Source organism: Macadamia integrifolia, unplaced genomic scaffold (genome assembly GCF_013358625.1).
Source record: "Macadamia integrifolia cultivar HAES 741 unplaced genomic scaffold, SCU_Mint_v3 scaffold1715, whole genome shotgun sequence".
NCBI lineage: Eukaryota > Viridiplantae > Streptophyta > Magnoliopsida > Proteales > Proteaceae > Macadamia > Macadamia integrifolia.
In genome coordinates this window covers 140721-159834 of record NW_024868322.1, presented here as the reverse complement: position 1 = coordinate 159834, position 19114 = coordinate 140721, and positions in this window count along the sequence as shown.

The window sequence follows — 19114 nt, the reverse complement described above, 5'->3', positions numbered from 1 at the left end:
TGATTTATGTGTTGATCTTGAAGGATTTAAAGAGATATTGACAAGATAGAAGGAGCATTGTGAGTTGGAAGTGATTTGAAGGGTTTGAAGTCATTGTTGGGCAAAGAAGGTAAGATGGCTTTCCCTCACTTGAATCTAACCTAGATCTAGGTTAGAACCTTCCTATAGGACCTTGAAGGTGTGAATAATGGGTGGGGAAAAGCCCCATTTGATTCCCCAAAGGATGGAGAAAATGGGGAAGAAACAGAGTCATTCCCGCCAAAACCGGTGGGTACAACCGGCGGGTACCTACCCGCCTGAGAGGTACCCACCTGAGAAGGCAGAGGTCCCTGGCCAAACCGGCGGGTATAATTGGAGGGTATAACCGGCGGGTAGACAGCCCACCTGTCTTACCCACCTGTTTGGCCAGAATGTGATTCTTAGGTCCGATCGAGCCCAAATCGGACGTGTGACCTTCTTTCGACGTTCTAAACACGATTTTGTAATCAGATTTCATTAATTTCGATTCTAAAATGGTGAAGTACTAACCCCTCTCAATTTTGTTAGGTTCACCAAACTCTACCCGATTCGCTCCGGATCTCACCCGTACCGAACGGGAGTCCTTGTACGCAACAAGTAAGTGGAGAGAGAACGTTTGGCCTTGTTTCAAGGCATTTGTTTGGCATTCACATAACTATATCTAATCTAGTCATGTCATCATGAATATGCTATATAGATTAGTCATTCCACTCATTGATGTGCACATATGCTATGTTTACTTTTAATTGAAAATTAAATGAGATGTTATATGTTGAATGTGGGCATCATGGAGCATAATGCATTGATAGACTAGATGCCGTGGTCGGCTTGGAAACGAATGCATTGGTGGCCCGTGGTATGGGACACGGAGGCACTATGCAGTCGTACTGTCATATAGGAGCATGCGGTATTAGGATTCTCACTATCCCGTGCTACAACCCTTCCCAACAGGGGTTAAAGTGTTGGGTTGCCATTTGGGGGGAAGCAGGGGTCGCGGTTGTCGGACACTGTGGCGGTTAGGCATTACGCCCGGCGAGTCATGTAGGACAGTCGACAACCCCGGTGGTATTTCAAGAGGGCCAATCGTACTGCTTTTAAATTGCTGGAGTCAGCACTGTCATTTAATTTATTTACATTTCTGTTGAGAGCCGGTGGATGGCATTGTCTTTATTTTCCGAGTACTCACGGTGGGCCTTCTCCAACAGCCCTATGGGCGTATCGCGGGAGGGAGTTCGCGGCTCGTACCCGGAGTATACGCGCACTGTGGTTGTAGTAGCACTTAAACCAAAGACTTAGTAATGTTGATTAGGTGTATGTGATTTAAAATGAATTGCATGGCATGTAGTGCATATGATGTGTTGTGATGTGTGGACTGTTGTGTGTGGTCCACCTCTCTACTTACTGGGCTAGTGAGCTCATCCCACGTGTACACCCCCTTTTTAGATTTTTTTGCAGGTCATGCATCTGAGGAGCATGGGGTGGGTCCCACAGTCGAGTTTCCTGAAGAGGACTGGTGGACCCCTGAGGAGTTTGAGCACGACGTAGACTGCGCATGTGAGAGCTGTGCTGCGGGACAGCAGTTCTGAGGCCGAGCTGAGCTCCACCTTGGAGGCCGTGCTGAGCTCCACTACCGAGGCCGAGCTGAGCTCTTCCATATGATGCCGAGCTGGGCACGACCCTTGATGCCGAGCTGAGCTCCAGCCTTGAGACCGAGCCGAGCTGTGTACTCTGATGTCTTTGATGATTTCCTGTATATACTTGATATTTGAACTTTATTCTTTTTGTGTATATATCATGCCTTCGGGCCCAAATGTATATAATTATTGTATCACCATTTGGGTATCAAGTATATGGGAATTATTTACAGGTAAAACTTAGTCTTCCGCTGATCTGATGAATTGATGTTATTGTGTGTATGCTGTGGTGGAATACAGTATCTGATGATCCTGGCAGGTTTGGGTTAACCGGTGTTAACTCGGTCACCGCTCCGGTTCAGGGTGAACGGGGTGTGACAAACGGTGGTATCAGAGCGTGATGCTCTGCTCCACTCACAGCATACGATTAGAATCCCGTAGACTCTATAATAGGAAAATGGGGTTGGGCTAATATAAAAGCTTTAAAGATTAAAAGTCAAAGAAAGGAAGTATAAAAATGGAGTTATATTATAAGTTGCATTCATGGCATGCGTGAGTGTAGATAAAAGGTAATTAGATTGGAACTATAACCTATAAGTACTATTTTGACGAAATTTCTGCAGCATAACGGCGTAAAATGGGATTTCCAAAAATTTTACACAAAACCTGATAAACAACAGATAATAATATAACAAAGAGCACAGATAGAAGAAAAATCACATAACCACAAAACCACACAGGCACTCCACATATGAAAACCCCACAAAATATCCACTATCCAAAGGTATTTTATTCCATAAATGAATCCAGTTACATTGCAAATACAAGGAAGGGAGAACAAATGGATAAATATACAATGTTTACAAAAAGAGAAAATGGATGAACGGCTGGGTGGGGAAGCCAAGCCCTCACTGGTCGTCGTCATCGTCGTCGATGATCACCACGTTCACCGGAGGCCTGGAGTTGATGTCGAAGCGGTGATCGTAATAATCGAACCTCGCGTTCACCAGTCGTACCTCCCTCCGAAACCGGCCATAGTCTGCTGAGATAGCGTTGGCCCTGGTGTCCAAGTCCTGACCCAGCCTAAGGAAGGACTCCTCCAAGGTGGCCTGCCTGGAGACAATCTCGTCCAGCCGCCTCAGTATCTGAACCTGGCCATCCTGCAAGGCCCGCATGGAGGCTTTCTGGCCCTCGTAGTCGTAGGCACCACTCCCAGGTGGTGGGCCTGTAGCTCTGGAAGAACTAGGGCCAGGACCCCTCGACTCCTGAGGCACCTCCTCAGGGATGCTGCCACCCATCAGATCCTCCTCCTCGTCCTGAGGAACGTAGTCCTCATCCTCCTCATTGGATTCCTCCTCCATGGGGACGTCCTCCATAGGGGCAGCCCTCCTACCCCTACCTCTCTGAGTTCCTGATCTAGGAGGTGAATCCATGAGGGTCTGAAGACCCATCTTCAAGAGGTTCCTCCGGTCGAACCTGTCCGTCGGAGTCTTCCCCTCCTCACCGCTCAGATCCACTCCGAAGAACTCGAAGATCCTAGTGAGGATCCTGCCGTAAGGGAGTCCTCCATCCTCTGGGTGGGAAGTGTGGTGCTCCATCGTTCTGAGGATGATGTAGGGGAGGCACAAGTGCTCGCCGCCTCCCTCTGCGGCCGTGAAGATGCAGAAGGCAATGAAAGCCGCCATGAAACCCACCTGGTTCCGATGACCTCCTCTGGGAAGCAGGTTGAACTGGATCAACCGGGCGAATAGACGAACCTCAGGATAGAAGGATGTCTCGGACTCCGGTCGACTGCTGCTGCCGCAGATGGTCTCGTAGATGAAGTCCGGTGTCTCCATGCTCATGAACGGTCCCTGAGGCCTACCCCTGGGGGGACTGTAGTAACGGTGTCCCACCGCCGATATGCCCAGGATACTGGCCAAGGTGTCTACCGTCAGCTGGATATCCACTCCCTTCACCAGGCTGCTGATAGTGAATTCCCCGTACTGATACGATACCTCCAGGTTGCAATAAAACCGACGGACGAGCTGCTCGTAGCACGGTCGGTCTACCTGAAGAATCGAGTCCCAGCCCAATGCTGAGAACCTCTCCTGAAGCCTGGCCTTGTGGAAGTCCTCGACTACCACGGTCTTTTCCATCAACACTGGCCCCTTCAGGAAGTTGGGCCAGTTGGCTGCGGCCTCTGCACTAGTGAAGTGCTCCTCATCGTAGTCTGAAGGGTCAGACTGAGCAGGTGCAGGTCTCCCTGTGCGATGAGCTGAAGTGCTGGTCTCCGCACTTTTCCGCTTAGAAGCGGTGGTCTTGCGTCGAACGCCAGAGGAAGATGGTCCTCTGCCGGTGCGTGAAGACATCCTGGCAATAAGAAAAGGAAGTTGGGTTAGTACAGCAATAAAAGACAGCAGCATTAAAGAAGGGAAACCCAAAATCCAATTTATGCAAAACGGGAACGGCGACAATCTGAGAACGATGGGAAACTTAGGATATGAAACATGGTAGATGACAACGCATAGAAACATGCCAAAACAGTAAAACGACAGCAAAGGAGAGAATGAGCATAAATAACATGGAAGGGTTCGGTTTCGATTCACCAACCCATTCATAGTGAAGTAAAAGTTTGAAACTAGGGTCTAGAACGAAATGCCACAGTAATGGGATGTCGAAATTTGCAAGAACATACCCCAAATAGGTTATGGAATTAGAAGAATACAAGTATGGGATGAAAATTTAGGAAACCAAGACAAAAATAGGAATTTTCATGGGAAATACATGGGGATTTCAAGCATAATGGATGATTCAATGAAATCTAAATCATATCTAGCATAAAACAAGCGAAATGCATTACAAAGGAGTCGTCAATTGGAGCAAAAGAGCAAGGATTGAAGAAACCCCAAATTTGGGAACCTAGGGCACCAATTTGGGGTTTTCTCCAAATAGAGAGAGATAATTCCTATACACTACAAATGAGCACAGTAGAATCATCATAAACACATGGAATGACTATACTATGGTGAAAAATAGAGAAAGAAAGTCTAGAAAGTAAATCCTATTCAAGCATTTCACCCAAATTGAAATTCTGGAAAAAGGAGAAGAAGAGGAACTTACTTGGATGAAGACGAGTTGACTCTTCACTAAAGCGCCGTGTGGATGAGTGGAACCGCGAGTAGGAGCGCCGAGTAGACTCCCAAAATCGTCCAAGAGGAAAAGGAAGAAAGAGAGGGGAGAGAGTGAGAGTGACAGACAAAACAGGGCCTTTCTGGCCCTGTTCGTGTTTTATCACGGGCAGGACCGCGGGTCAGACCGGCGGGTCCCTACCCGCCGGTGACACCCGCCGGTTTGGGGTGCTGGGACCGGCGGGTCAGACCGGGTCCCTACCCGCCGGTTCATCCCACCGGTTTGGACAGAAGGGAAAAATTTTAAAATTTTGAAAATTTTCCTTCTTGTCTTTTCCCTTCTCTTCTCCTATTATGAATTCATTGGTTTATGGTGGATATTAATCCTATGATCAATATGCTACGGTCAAGTGGGATCATTAGCATGTATGTTGTGAACTTTGCCTGTATCTTGGAATTGAGCTATGATTAATTACAGGCTATCATACACTACAACACCTCACATAATGGCATATGATTGTGTGCCTAAATCAGTCTATGGTGTTTAACCAATATGGTGTGTGATATGTTCCAGGTACAAGGATACGATGGTACGTACTAGATCCGGTAGTAATGCCCGAGGTACCTCGCGGGGTCCTCGTCGGGTCGGTCGACCACAAAATCCCAGAGGGGCCCGTTCTGTGGGGCATACCTCACCTCCACTACCTGCAGAGACCCATGGTCAGGGTGGGGCACATGGGGACCCACCTATGACTGCACTCCCGGACCCTCCACCGGTCATTACACCGGGAGATATTGCTACAATAATTCAGCAGTCCCAACAAGCTTTCCAGCAACAAATGCTTCAACAACAGCAAGCATTTATGACTGCCATCCAGCAACAGTTGGATTTTTCTCAACCGGGTCAACCTCCCCGAGTACACACTCCGCAGGACCCACCTGTAGGGTCGGGAACGGGACCACAAGTGGGTACACCTCCAATCCCACCATTCGGTATTCCTCAGCATGGGATGCCTCATCCATACTCCTACTATCCTGCCTATGCTCCTAACTTCCCAGCTACGAGTAATACGTCAAGGGTGGTAGAGTCGTTCAAGAGGAACTTACCACCGGTATTCTCTAAGGTGGGGAGTGATCCTCTAGAACCGGATCAATGGATCCAAGAATTGGAGAAGATATTTGAGGTGCTTGAGTGCACGGATGCCCAGAAGCTCATCTGTGCTGGGTTATAACTCAAGAAAGAGGCAAATTCGTGGTGGCAAGCTTCCAAGCCTATATTGATGGCTGCTCATCCAGAACCTACTTGGGAGCAGTTTAAGGAATTGTTCTTGGATAACCATTATCCGCGCAGTTTCAGAGACCGAAAGGAAACTGAGTTCATGGCCTTAACTCAAGGAGGTAAGACTGTCCTTGAGTATCAGCAACAATTCGAGAGTTTGTTCCATTTTGCCCCAAAGCATATGCGAACAGCTGAAGAGAAGGCAGCAAGGTTCCTAAAAGGCCTAAAAGCATCTATTGGGTCTGTGCTTGAAGTCTTGGATTTGACCGAATATGGTCAGATTGTACAGAAGGCCAAAACAATGGAAGATAAGTAGAAGGGTGAACAGTCCCTCACTCCTGGACTGTGGAAGAGAACAAATCCATTCCCAGATGGGGGAAATTCCTCCAAGGCTTACCGCGGATCATACAGTTCTGGGCCTATGTACAGGCAACCCTATAGGCCACCTGGCTACCCTCCTAGGCCAGTTGGTGGTTCGGGTTCTACCTCTTTTCGCCCGAACACTAGTGTGGCACCTACAGCTCCAAGGCCACCTCGACCTCCATCTGCAACGGGTCAAGTGCAGAGGGGCCCCGCTCCGGTTCCGACGTCTCAGATTCGTTGCTTCAACTGCCATTCCTATGGGCATTATGCGAAAGACTGTCGGGACCGACCAGCCTTGCCCTCCAGTCAGCCCTCTGCGTACCGACCTCCCTTACCTCGAGGCAATCAACCGCAGGGAAGGATGTATGCCCTCTCAGCCGAGGAAGCTGAGGCTAGTACAGAAGTTGTAGCAGGTACATTTTAAATTAAGAAGTTCATTATGATTCATATTGATGACCTGCTGAAATTATATACATTGTTATACTAGGTATCCTACCCGTATCGGGCATACCAGCCTATGTTTTATTTGATTCAGGAGCTACTCATTCATTCGCATCTAAGAGATTTGTAGGGAAACTTGGGATGTCACCCAGGATCCTAGACCATGGAATGATTGTTAGTATGCCTACTGGGAAAATTGCACAGTTGAAGGAAGTCTATGGGCCGTGCCCAGTGGAGATTAGTGGGAAGAACTTTGATGCACAACTTATTAAATTCAATATGCAGAATTTTGATGTTATATTGGGTATGGATTGGTTGTCGACTCATCGAGCTAATGTGATATGTACGGAAAGGCTGATTAAGGTAACAGATGAAGAAGGGAAAGAGTGGGTATACCGAGCAGATACAATGAAAAGAGTGAGGAAGGTCCTTGTCTCCGCCCTCCAAGCGGTAAAATTGCTAGAAAGTGGATGTCAGGGTTTCATAGCCTCGGTACTCGATGTTGATGCAAGAGTTACGCCTCTAGAAGAAGTAAAGGTGGTTAAAGAGTTTCCTGATGTTTTCCCAGATGATCTGATGCATTTACCACCTGATAGGGAGTTGGAGTTTGCCATAGACTTGACCCCTGGAGCAGCTCCAGTATCTAAGGCTCCATACAGGATGGCACCAGCTGAATTGAAGGAGTTGCAGATGCAGTTGCAGGAACTATTGGAAAAGGGGTTTATTCGCCCAAGTGTTTCACCTTGGGGTGCTCCGGTGTTGTTTGTCAAGAAGAAGGATGGTAGTTTGCGTATGTGCATAGATTACCGGGAGTTGAATAAGCTAACCATTAAGAACCGATATCCATTGCCACACATTGATGATTTATTTGATCAGTTGCAGGGAGCCAGAGTATTTTCAAAGATAGACCTTCGGTCCGGCTATTATCAGCTCAAGATAAAGAGTAGTGATATACCCAAAACAGCATTTAGGACTCGATATGGTCATTATGAGTTTCTAGTGTTGTCCTTCGGGTTAACCAATGCGCCGGCAGCCTTCATGGATCTAATGAATCGAGTATTTCAGGATGTGCTCGACAAATGGGTAATTGTTTTTATTGACGATATCTTGATCTACTCCAAGACCGAGGAGGAGCACACTCAACACTTGAGAATGGTGTTACAGAGGTTGAGAGATCAACAGTTGTTTGCCAAGTACAGCAAGTGTGAATTCTGGCTTGGACAAGTCGGATTCCTGGGGCACGTAGTGTCTAAAGCCGGAATCGAAGTAGATCCTACTAAGGTGAAAGCAGTAGTGGAATGGGAAAGCCCCAAGAATGTTACTGAAATTAGAAGTTTCTTGGGTTTGGCTGGATATTACCGGCGTTTTATCGAGAATTTTGCTCGGATCTCAGCACCAATGACCAAGTTGACTAAAAAGGGTGTGAAATTCGATTGGGCAGAGGAATGTGAGAAGAGCTTCCAGGAATTGAAAGAAAAGTTGGTGACTGCCCCTGTGCTGACTATTCCTGAAGGCACAGGTGGAATGACGGTCTATACCGATGCTTCTAGATTTGGGTTGGGTTGTGTTCTCATGCAACGCGGTAAGGTAATAGCGTATGCATCCCGACAACTAAAGGAATATGAGAAGAACTACCCCACTCATGACTTGGAACTAGCTGCAGTCATTTTTGCCCTTAAGATCTGGCGACATTATTTGTATGGGGAGAAGTGTGAGATCTACAGTGACCACAAAAGCCTGAAATACTTCTTCACCTAGAAGGATTTGAACATGAGACAGAGAAGATGGCTTGAACTCATGAAGGATTATGACTGCGATATTCAGTATCATCCCGGCAAGGCTAATGTAGTGGCAGATGCATTGAGTAGGAAGACACAGACTGTGTCGCTCTCATACTTAGCAGTCAACTCACCACTTGTGCAAGAGGCGATGCTAATGGACGAAACCCTCTTGTATGAAGGGGCAACCTTAGAAGCTTGAACCTCAATCGAAAAACCTTAAATGGTTGACGGTATCCTTATCGGCTCTACAGGTGCATCCGGCAATTAGGCAAGAGGTGATAATGAAGCAACCTTTGGATCCTGAATTGCAGCGGATTAGAGTTAAGGTTCAAGACCAAACAATGAACGACCCAGATTTTACCTTAGCCAGTGATGGGGCATTGATGTTTCGAGACAGATTGTGTGTACCCGATGATTTGGATATACAAGATAAGATAGTGAGAGAAGCACATAGCTCCGAGTACTCACTTCACCCAGGAAGTACCAAAATGCACAAAGACCTCAAACAAAGTTATTGGTGGCCAAACATGAAAGTCACCATAGCTTTGTATGTGGCGACTTGTCTTACCTGCCAGAAGGTGAAAGCTGAGAGACATCGACCTTATGGTACCCTTCAGCCACTCCCAGTACCAGAATGGAAGTGGGAAAGGGTTACAATGGACTTCGTCACCAGACTACCAAGTACACCTAAGGGGATGGATGCGATATGGGTGATTGTGGATTGGCTTACCAAGACTGCTCATTTCATTCCTATCAAGACCAAGTTCTCCATGACCAAACTAGCACAACTCTACATGGACAACATAGTGCGCTTACATGGAGTGCCAGTGAGCATTGTTTCAGATAGGGACCCAAGGTTCACTTCCAGGTTTTGGAAGAGCTTACAGCGTGCCTTAGGATCACAGCTGAATTTGAGTACAGCTTTTCACCCACAGACGGATGGTCAGTCGGAGCGAACCATACAGATATTAGAAGACATGCTCAGGGCATGTGCAATGGAGATGAGTGGCAGTTGGGAAGAATTTATACCTCTCATGGAGTTTGCATATAATAACAGCTACCAAGCTACAATCGGAATGGCTCCGTATGAGGCATTATATGGCAGAAAGTGCAGGACTCCTTTGTATTGGGATGAGGTAGGTGAACGTCGAATGTTAGGACCTGAGATGATACAAATGACTTGTGACAAAGTCGACGTTATCAGAGAACGGATTAAAGCAGCTCAATCCCGTCAAAAGAGCTATGCGGACACCCGCAGGAAGGAGATTGAATTTCAGCCAGGAGAAAAGGTATTTCTCAAGATCTCTCCTACTAAAGGTTTGCAAAGATTCCACAGAAAAGGGAAGTTGAGCCCAAGATACATGGGACCATTTGAGATCTTATCCCGGGTTGGCTCAGTAGCCTACATGCTTGCTCTGCCACCTTCACTTGGGGATGTTCACAATGTATTCCACGTATCCATGCTGAAGAAGTACGTGCATGATCCATCTCATGTACTACCCGTGGAACCAGAGTACCTAGAAACTGATATGACTTACACAGAACAGCCAGCTGAAATCTTGGACCGGAAGGTGAAAACCCTTCGTAACCGCTCCATTTCTTATGTAAAGGTGCGATGGGCTGATCATTCACTTGAAGAAGCATCTTGGGAGGTAGAAGAAGAAATGCGAGCCAAGTACCCTCATCTTTTTGATCAACCAGGTACGTAATTTCGAGGACGAAATTTTTCAGAAGGGGGGGTAATTTAATATCCCGCTTCTTAAACCCGGTCTGATTTCGCGGTTGAACCGGTTTAACCATGCAGGAACCGAGCCAGAGGATGTTAGAGCGGGTTCCTTATGGGCTATGATGGCACGGGTGACCTTAAACACCGGCTGGCCCGACAAGTCCGAGCCAGTGCCAGAAGAGACGGGAGTGCCCAAACCGTGTACGTGCACCTACCATAAGGCTATGTACGGGTAAAATAGGTATTATATCCGTATTTTAAGGTATATACGAATGCTACATCGTATGCCTGGGGTGGGGTTCGTGCCGAGGTCCGAACCCGGTCAAAATCCCAAGTTTTGGCTCTCAGGCGGGTATAACAGGTGGGTACACCCACCCACCTAAGTGACCCATCCATCACTATTCACTTAAGTAGGAATAGTATATAAAGCTTTATGATTTCTTTTCTTTCCATTTATTACCCTCATACGTTTGGTGAGAAAAGTAAAGAGGAGAGAGAAAGGAAAGGGAACAAGGAAGGAAGAGGAAGAAAGGAAGGATTTCAGTGGCGCCGAAGCTCGATCTTGCCATTCCGGTGCTGGGAGAGTAACCTACAACTCTAGATCTACAGTTGGAGGTAAGAAAAGTTGGGTTTTACGAACGTTCACCATACCCAAGCTTTAAACCCTTGATTTGAGTATGGTTTCTTGAGATCTTGTAAATACCCTTTGAAATGATGAATCTAAGGTTTAATAGATGATTTATGTGTTGATCTTGAAGGATTTAAAGAGTTATTGACAAGATAGAAGGAGCATTGTGAGTTGGAAGTGATTTGAAGGGTTTGAAGTCATTTTTGGGCAAAGAAGGTAAGATGGTTTCCCTCACTTGAATCTAACTTAGATCTAGGTTAGAACCATCCTATAGGACTTCAAAGGTGTGAAGAATGGGTGGGGGAAAGCCCCATTTGATTCCCCAAAGGATGGAGAAAATGGGGAAGAAACAGAGTCATTCCCGCCAAAATCGGTGGGTACAACCGGCGGGTACCTACCCACCTGAGAAGGCAGAGGTCCCTGGCCAAACTGGCGGGTACAACCGGCGGGTATAATCGGTGGGTACCTACCCGGTACCCGCCGATCATAACCGATGGGTATAACCGGCGGGTAGACAGCCCACCTGTCTTACCCACCTGTTTGGCCTCGAAGGTGATCCTTAGGTCCGATCGAACCCAAATCGGACGTGTGACCTTCTTTTGACGTTCTAAACACGATTTTGACATCGGATTTCATTAATTTTGATTCTAAAATGGTGAAGTACTAACCCCTCTCAATTATGTTAGGTTCACCAAACCCTACCCGATTCGCTACGGATCTCACCCGTACCGAACGGGAATCCTTGTACGCAACAAGTAAGTGGAAAGAGGACGTTTGGCCTTGTTTCAAGGCATTTGTTTGGCATTCATATAACTATATATAATCTAGTCATGTCATCATGAATATGCTATATAGATTAGTCATCCCACTCATTGATGTGCATATATGTTATGTTTACTTTTCAAATGCCAATTGAATGAGATGTTATATGTTGAATGTGGACATCATGGAGCATAATGCATTGATAGACTAGATGCCGTGGTCGGCTTGGAAACGAATGCATTGGTGGCCCGTGGTATGGGACACGGTGGCACTATGCAGTCGTACTGTCATATAGGACTATGCGGTATTAGGATTCTCACCATCCCGTGCTACGACCCTTCCCAACAGGGGTTAAGGTGTTGGGTTTCCATTTGGGGGGAAGCAGGGGTCGCGGTTGTCGGACACTGTGGCGGTTAGGCATTACGCCTGGTGAGTCATGTAGGACAGTCGGCAACCCCGGTGGTACATTCAAGAGGGCCAATCGTACTGCTTTTAAATTGCTGGAGTCAGCACCTTTATTTTCAGTCATTTACATTTCTGTTGATAGCCGGTGGACGGCATTGTCTTTACTTTTCCGAGTACTCACGGTGGGCCTTCTCCGACAGCCCTATGGGCGTATCGCGGGAGGGAGTTCGTGGCTCGTACCCGGAGTATACGCGCACTGTGGTTGTAGTAGCACTAAAAACAAGGACTTAGTAATGTTGCTTAGGTGGATGTGATTTAAAATGTATAGCATGGCATGTAGTGCATATGATGTGTTGTGATGTGTGGACTGTTGTGTGTGGTCCACCTTTCTACTTACTGAGCTAGTGAGCTCATCCCACGTGTACACCCCCTTTTTAGATGATTTTACAGGTCATACATCTGAGGAGTAGGGGGTGGGTCCCACAGTCGAGTTTCCTGAAGAGGACTGGTGGACTCCTAAGGAGTTTGAGCACGGCGTAGACTGCTCGTGAGAGAGCTGTGCTGCAGGACAGCAGTTCTGAGGCCGATCTGAGCTCCACCCTGGAGGCCGTGCTGAGCTCCACTTCTGAGGCCGAGCTGAGCTCTTCTATGTGATGCCGAGCTGGGCACAACCCTTGATGCCGAGCTGAGCTCCAGCCTTGATACCAAGTCGAGCTGTGTACTCTGATGATTTTGATGATTTCCTGTATATACTTGATATTTGAATTTTATTCTTTTTGTGTATATATCATGCCTTCGGGCCCAAATGTATATAATTATTGTATCACCATTGGGTATCAAGTATATGGGAGTTATTCACAGGTAAAACTTAGTCTTCCGCTGATCTGATGAACTTATGTTAGTGTGTGTATGCTATGGTGGAATACAGTATCTGATGATCCTGGCAGGTTTGGGTTAACCGGTGTTAACTCGGTCACTGCTCCGGTTCAGTGTGAACGGGGTGTGACATGCATCCTCAGAGGTCAACCCATGAAAGTGGGCAACATAGTGATGTATTGAGATTTGAGTTCAAAGTTATTGCCCTGGGCTTATGGTAGAACTATGCAGGAAGGTTGGGCTGTTCTAGCAGGGTAGAACCTATCTTTTAGAGATTTAGGTAAAGGGTTGTGATGTTGGTCTCCCATATTGAAAGGTTTTAAAGAGAGCAAAACCTGTCTTTATCATACTGTGAGGCATGACGACCTTCACCGATACAACTATTAGTGCAAGTTGTTCTTTTCAGGAATTCAATAAAATAAAAGGAAAAACAAAACAAAACAAACAAAGCACTCCGATTTACCAAAAGAAAGTGAAAAATAACATGGAACTGTCTCCCCAGCAACGTCGCCAAAAACTTATTTGAGATTTTAAAATATAACCGCAAGCGTACGGATCAGTGTAGCTATGGGTCAAACACAGAGAGAGCAACCACTTTATTTAATTTTCTTTTAATAATGCGAAAGTGAACTGATTAATGGTTGTAATATAATTCTAATTACCGTCCTAAACATATATATCTAAAATAACATCCTAACCATTCGTCATCTAAGAATTTAAAGACGCAAGCCACGTAATTAAAATTAAATAAATAACTGAAAATAAACAACCCATGCAATAAAAAAAAAATAATAAAGGAAAAAAATGCTGAAATAAAAATAAAGTAAAAGAAAGGGGATAAAGGTAGAGAGAGACTCACAAGTAGGTTTCTCTACTTAACCCGAGGGATGCATCATAATATGAGCTTCCCTACTTGACCAAAGAGTCACTCTTACAAGAATTACTCTACTTGACTTTAGAGAAAGTGAGACAATTAAAATAAAAATAATAAATTGATGGTTCTATGGCTAGGAGGGGCAAAACCAACACATACACTAGCCATGAACCTTAGGGGAAAGGGATAGTAATAATGTAACGACTGAAATTAAAATTCTAAATTAAGAAAGACAGGGTAGTCAGAATAGGGAATGAGAGGGGGGAGAGAAGACTATTGAAGGAGCCTACTTACTTGAACTTCAACCCTTTAACTGAAAACTTGATCGATTTGAGATACTACCAGTACTAAAAATTAGATCTGGAATAAACCAAATCTGAAATTTCTAGTACTAGAGAAAACAAATTTGAAGAAAAAATAAATTGAACTTGAAAGACATGCTTCATAGCTTGTTCTTGTCACCTAGAACTATGCGTAGAACTAGAACTTGAAAATTACAACTTGAATTGCTTAAACAATAAAAATAAAAGACTGAATAAAAAACAAAAGTGCTTGCATTAATTGAATAAAAATAACTTACAAAAGTGTTTAAAGCATAAACCTATAACTAGAGCTAGAGAAAGAGAAAACTAGAGAAAAAGATAGAGCAACTAAAAAAAAACCCTAGAAGAAGAATGAATTACCTCCTCCCCTTGTGTTAATTCTATTATATAGAGAATGAGGGAGGGAAGCTAAGGATTTTAGCTTCTAAAAAAAAGATTTTTTTATCTTGTTGATGAGGTGGAGGAGAGAGAAGATAGAGAATTGTAGGAAGTAGGGAATCTCCAACGATTTTGCTTCCTTTTTCCTTTTTTATTTTTATTTTTTTCTCTCTCTTCTTCAAACGTGGGCAGCATCTTGGACATTTTTTTTAATTATTTTTTTATATTTTTTCTCCCTTTTTTCTATTTTTCTCTTTATTTCTTTTTTTCTCTCATCTCTTGCATAAGAAACCCTTTGGCCAACCTCCTTTGAGTGATGAGTAGGAAAGAGAAAATCTTCTAAAATAAAAACCTCAACAAAATGGCAATTAAGAGGTTCGAACTTAAGGCCTCCTAATAAGCAAAGGATTTTACACACCAGAACTCACCAACTACGCTAGGTAGTTGTTACAAAAAATGAATCTTCAATCACTTAAGGATGTGGTCCATCGATCCTTGTTGGCATTTAGAATATTCCTTATACCCTTGGAACAATTGCAGATGGGCTGGTTCTATATCTCGGTTCAGTTCTGATCCATTATTCTTTTTCTGACCCGAAAAGAATAATCACTTGTACGGTTGACCAAACGAATGTGTACTTACAATTAAACACGTCAATCTTGCTCAGAATTGCATCCTCTTTACAACCATGAAAAGAAATAGAACCTCTTTACGTGTAAAATTAGAGATATAGCATCCGATAGTTCTTAAAACATTGAAAATATAAAACCTGCAAAAATAAAGTAAAACCCAAGATAGCTCCATTCTAAATATGTAAAATATATGTTTTACTACCCTAGATTTCACACATAAATGTGCTCATCAAGACCTTATTAGTTCACTCCCACTCTTTAGAGTAATCTTTTTCTTCTTGCCTACTTAATTCCGTGAGAGGTGCAGGTTTCTCTTCACGGATCGCAAAGTCATTGTCTATAACTATTAATGTCATTACGACCTTTTTCCTCTATTCTTGGTAATTATCCCTAGTTAGCATAGGAATTCTATAAACATTATCCAGGGGTACTGTAATTAATTTAAGAGAAGCAATCAATTAAATAAATAAAGCATGCTACTATTATACTAAAAGTTAACTAATGTTAATTTTAGACATCATATATTGATATCTACCAATGCCAATAACCAACAACATACTAAAGCTCATTGTAGCCCGTCGTTGGACTGCAGCTACAATTTGCAATAGTTTGTCAAACGGTAATTTCATTATGAATTGTGTATTCCTTAAATGGTTTCAGTATCAAAAGGTAGTTCCATTACAACTCATCATTGGACTGCAATTGTAACAACAAAAGTTTGATTCTTATGTGGTAAAACTAATGTGTATCACACCAAGTCAAAACTGCACTGTTGGATGTAGTGCCTAGTGCTTATCACAATTATTTTACCCCAACTTATGTGTATGTAAAATAATGTCCTCCCGTCGGGGATAGAAAATCATCTACATACTTTAGTTGCAAAATAATGATGTAATTTATGTATTTAAGAAATGGCCATCACTTTATGGAATGCAACATAGGTAAAAATTACTTAAATGATATTTCTTATAATATTTACATCTAGACCCCTTATATGTTTTCATAAGCTTGATTATTCATTCCATAAAATAATAAATAAATAAATATGTCAATTAAAATACATAGTGACATGTCTAAATGTCATCAACTTTAATGCATTTTACATTATAGTAATGTTAACAAATAACATCATGTGGAATAAGATTATAATAAAACAACATATGAAAACATGCATAATTAGTATCTAGACAATATCAAAATTATAAAAGGAGATCCAAAACATCGTTTCATAAGCACACAATCCCAAATAATGAGGTCGTTTACCTAAATGATATGGAATTCAATTCTAAAACCTAAGAAATTGGATTCAGAAGATCTAAAATGTGTAATCCTTAAAAAGACTGACTTTACAACTTCAAGGCGACAAAATGCCAGCCTTTGAAAATATAAAAAATCTGTACTATCATGTATAAATTGAATAAGCAAAAACAAACGGTACCAGATCGAATCGATCCGATCAGGTTAACCCATCTAGGTCAGGTTACATGAACCGTGACCATATTGTGTCCACACCTCGGTCACCCATATGACATTGATTGGGTAAATGGGTTATCCATATATCATTAATTGGATATTTTATTTAATACTCTATATGGGTTAATGGGAAACTCAACCCCCTTTATTATCCAAAGAATATTTCAATAACCACCAATTATTTACTTATTGATTTGAAATTTATAAAAATCATCACTATTGAGGTGTCATAATGGGCTTACAAGTTTCTATCATAATTAATCAAAGATAATAATAACTCCCATAACTAATTAACATTTATAGTTTGAAAGTTTAAATAACTCACAGATCTTTATGATGTGATGTAATGGGTAGTTATTATTATTATTATTATTTTAATTAACTTGATGTAACTTTATCTTTACGGAAAAAATAAATGGAATATTTCTTTTCTTTTCTCCTCCCACAACCTATTCAAATCAAATCACGATAGAGAATTAAAAGGAAAATATGTTCATGACCAACCACAAGGCTGCCTCGACCGATGGTCGGTGGCCAGAGGGGTGACGACCCAGTTGGCTTTTAGATCACTATTAACCACTTTTTTTTTTTTTTTTGTTAGTATTGGATTCCGATAAAAATTTCAATCAAAATCCAAAAGTGTCAAAATAAAATTTTCAACTCCAAATCCAGAAGCAGTAAAAACCTACTTTAATACCAAATGTAAGATGATGAGAGGAACCTAATGACCAAAACTAAATGCGAAATTAAAATTTTGGTCTACCTCCTCTTGGACCGTAGTATCTTGCCATAGCTGGATATTGGTGAGATCCTCTTTAGTTTTTCTTCTATTAAAATAATAGAAGAAAAACTAAAGAGGATCTCACCAATATCCAGCTATGGCACGGTCCGAGAGGAGGTAGACCAAAATTTTAATTTCGCATTTAGTTTTGGTTATTATGTTCCTCTCATCATCTTACATTTTTCTCCTCTCAATTCTTGGCTTCTCAATGGGAAGAAACAAGATGCGTTGAATAGAAAGAGGGACTAGACTTCTTATTTATATTAACTATAATACCCCCACCCATTATGGTAGATAGCCAGTTATATATAATTACATCACATTTGTTTTATTTAACATATTAATAACAAATTAATTATGGAAACATTTATTTAATTAATATGTTAATTATGACCTAGTGGCAACGTAAGGTCACATCAGCCAACAAACCATTCAACTTTTACTGAAAGCACTGAAGAGCACTAAACACCTTTGTGTGAATGGCCCAAGGTGTGCCTAGTGGAAGTCGAACTTAGAACGTCTAAATTTATGACTCATATCAAATTCGTTGCTCACCAATTGCATTGGTTAGTGGAACCAAGGTTATCATACTACTAATATGAGGTGATATATATATGAGTAATTATCAAAGTAAAGAAGTAAAATCTCATTGCCCATGAGAAATCATGTTGGAAATCATCCAAGGAAAAGAGGATGGAAGACATCTAAGGCAATAATACTGAGAGAGGGGACTAGGAAAGAGCCAATCTGGGAATCAAAAGTCAATTGAGTGTCTATAGTCCACATGCCAATGAAGACTCATTTTTAAAATATCACCCCCAATTAAAAGGCCTTTCCAACCCCAAGAGGGAGTACTAAACAATTGAATGTCCCATATGGTGGATTAGGGACTAGATTGAGGCTAATTGACTGAAAAGTTGAAATCGATTATCAATCGAAATTGGACCTAGATCTTTTCAAGTGCATCAATTTCTTTGGTGTGCATCGAACGATTGAAAATGTTGGAGCATACATCTTAAGTGCCTTCCAATCGTGTAATGTGTGCTAAAAAAATTGACGCACTTGAGAGGATCTTGTTCTATCGAATAATATATGGTTTCGCTCACTCTTCTTTTTCTCGATCCAAACACATTAATGTTAAAAAATAAACATTTTGTCTACATACATTTCAAAACATGGAATTAGAGATTGAATTCATCAATGCGGATTCTAATATGAATCAATTAGAATTCAGATAGAATTCGACCATAATTAACCCAAATCGATAAAAGAAAATTAATCAAAATCAATGGTTATTACTTGGTCCCAATCCAAATCACTTGGTTCACTCAATTCGATTCCAATTTTTGAAACCTTAGCCAAGATGAAACATTGCATATTCTGTTCAATGGGAAGATGTATGGGAGCATTTTCAGCTCATGGGGTGGGGGTAGGGGTGTCAATCCCAAACTCGAACTGGTTGGCCTGACCAGACTTGATTGTTTAAAGACTGACCTGGCTTGCACCGATTATTAAACATGTCGAGCCTAAGCCCAGCCCGTTTATAAACAGATACTACACGGTGTAAGGCATAAGCCCGATGGACCTCTCGACGGCCCAACCTATTGACAAGTCCGACTCGGATTGACAT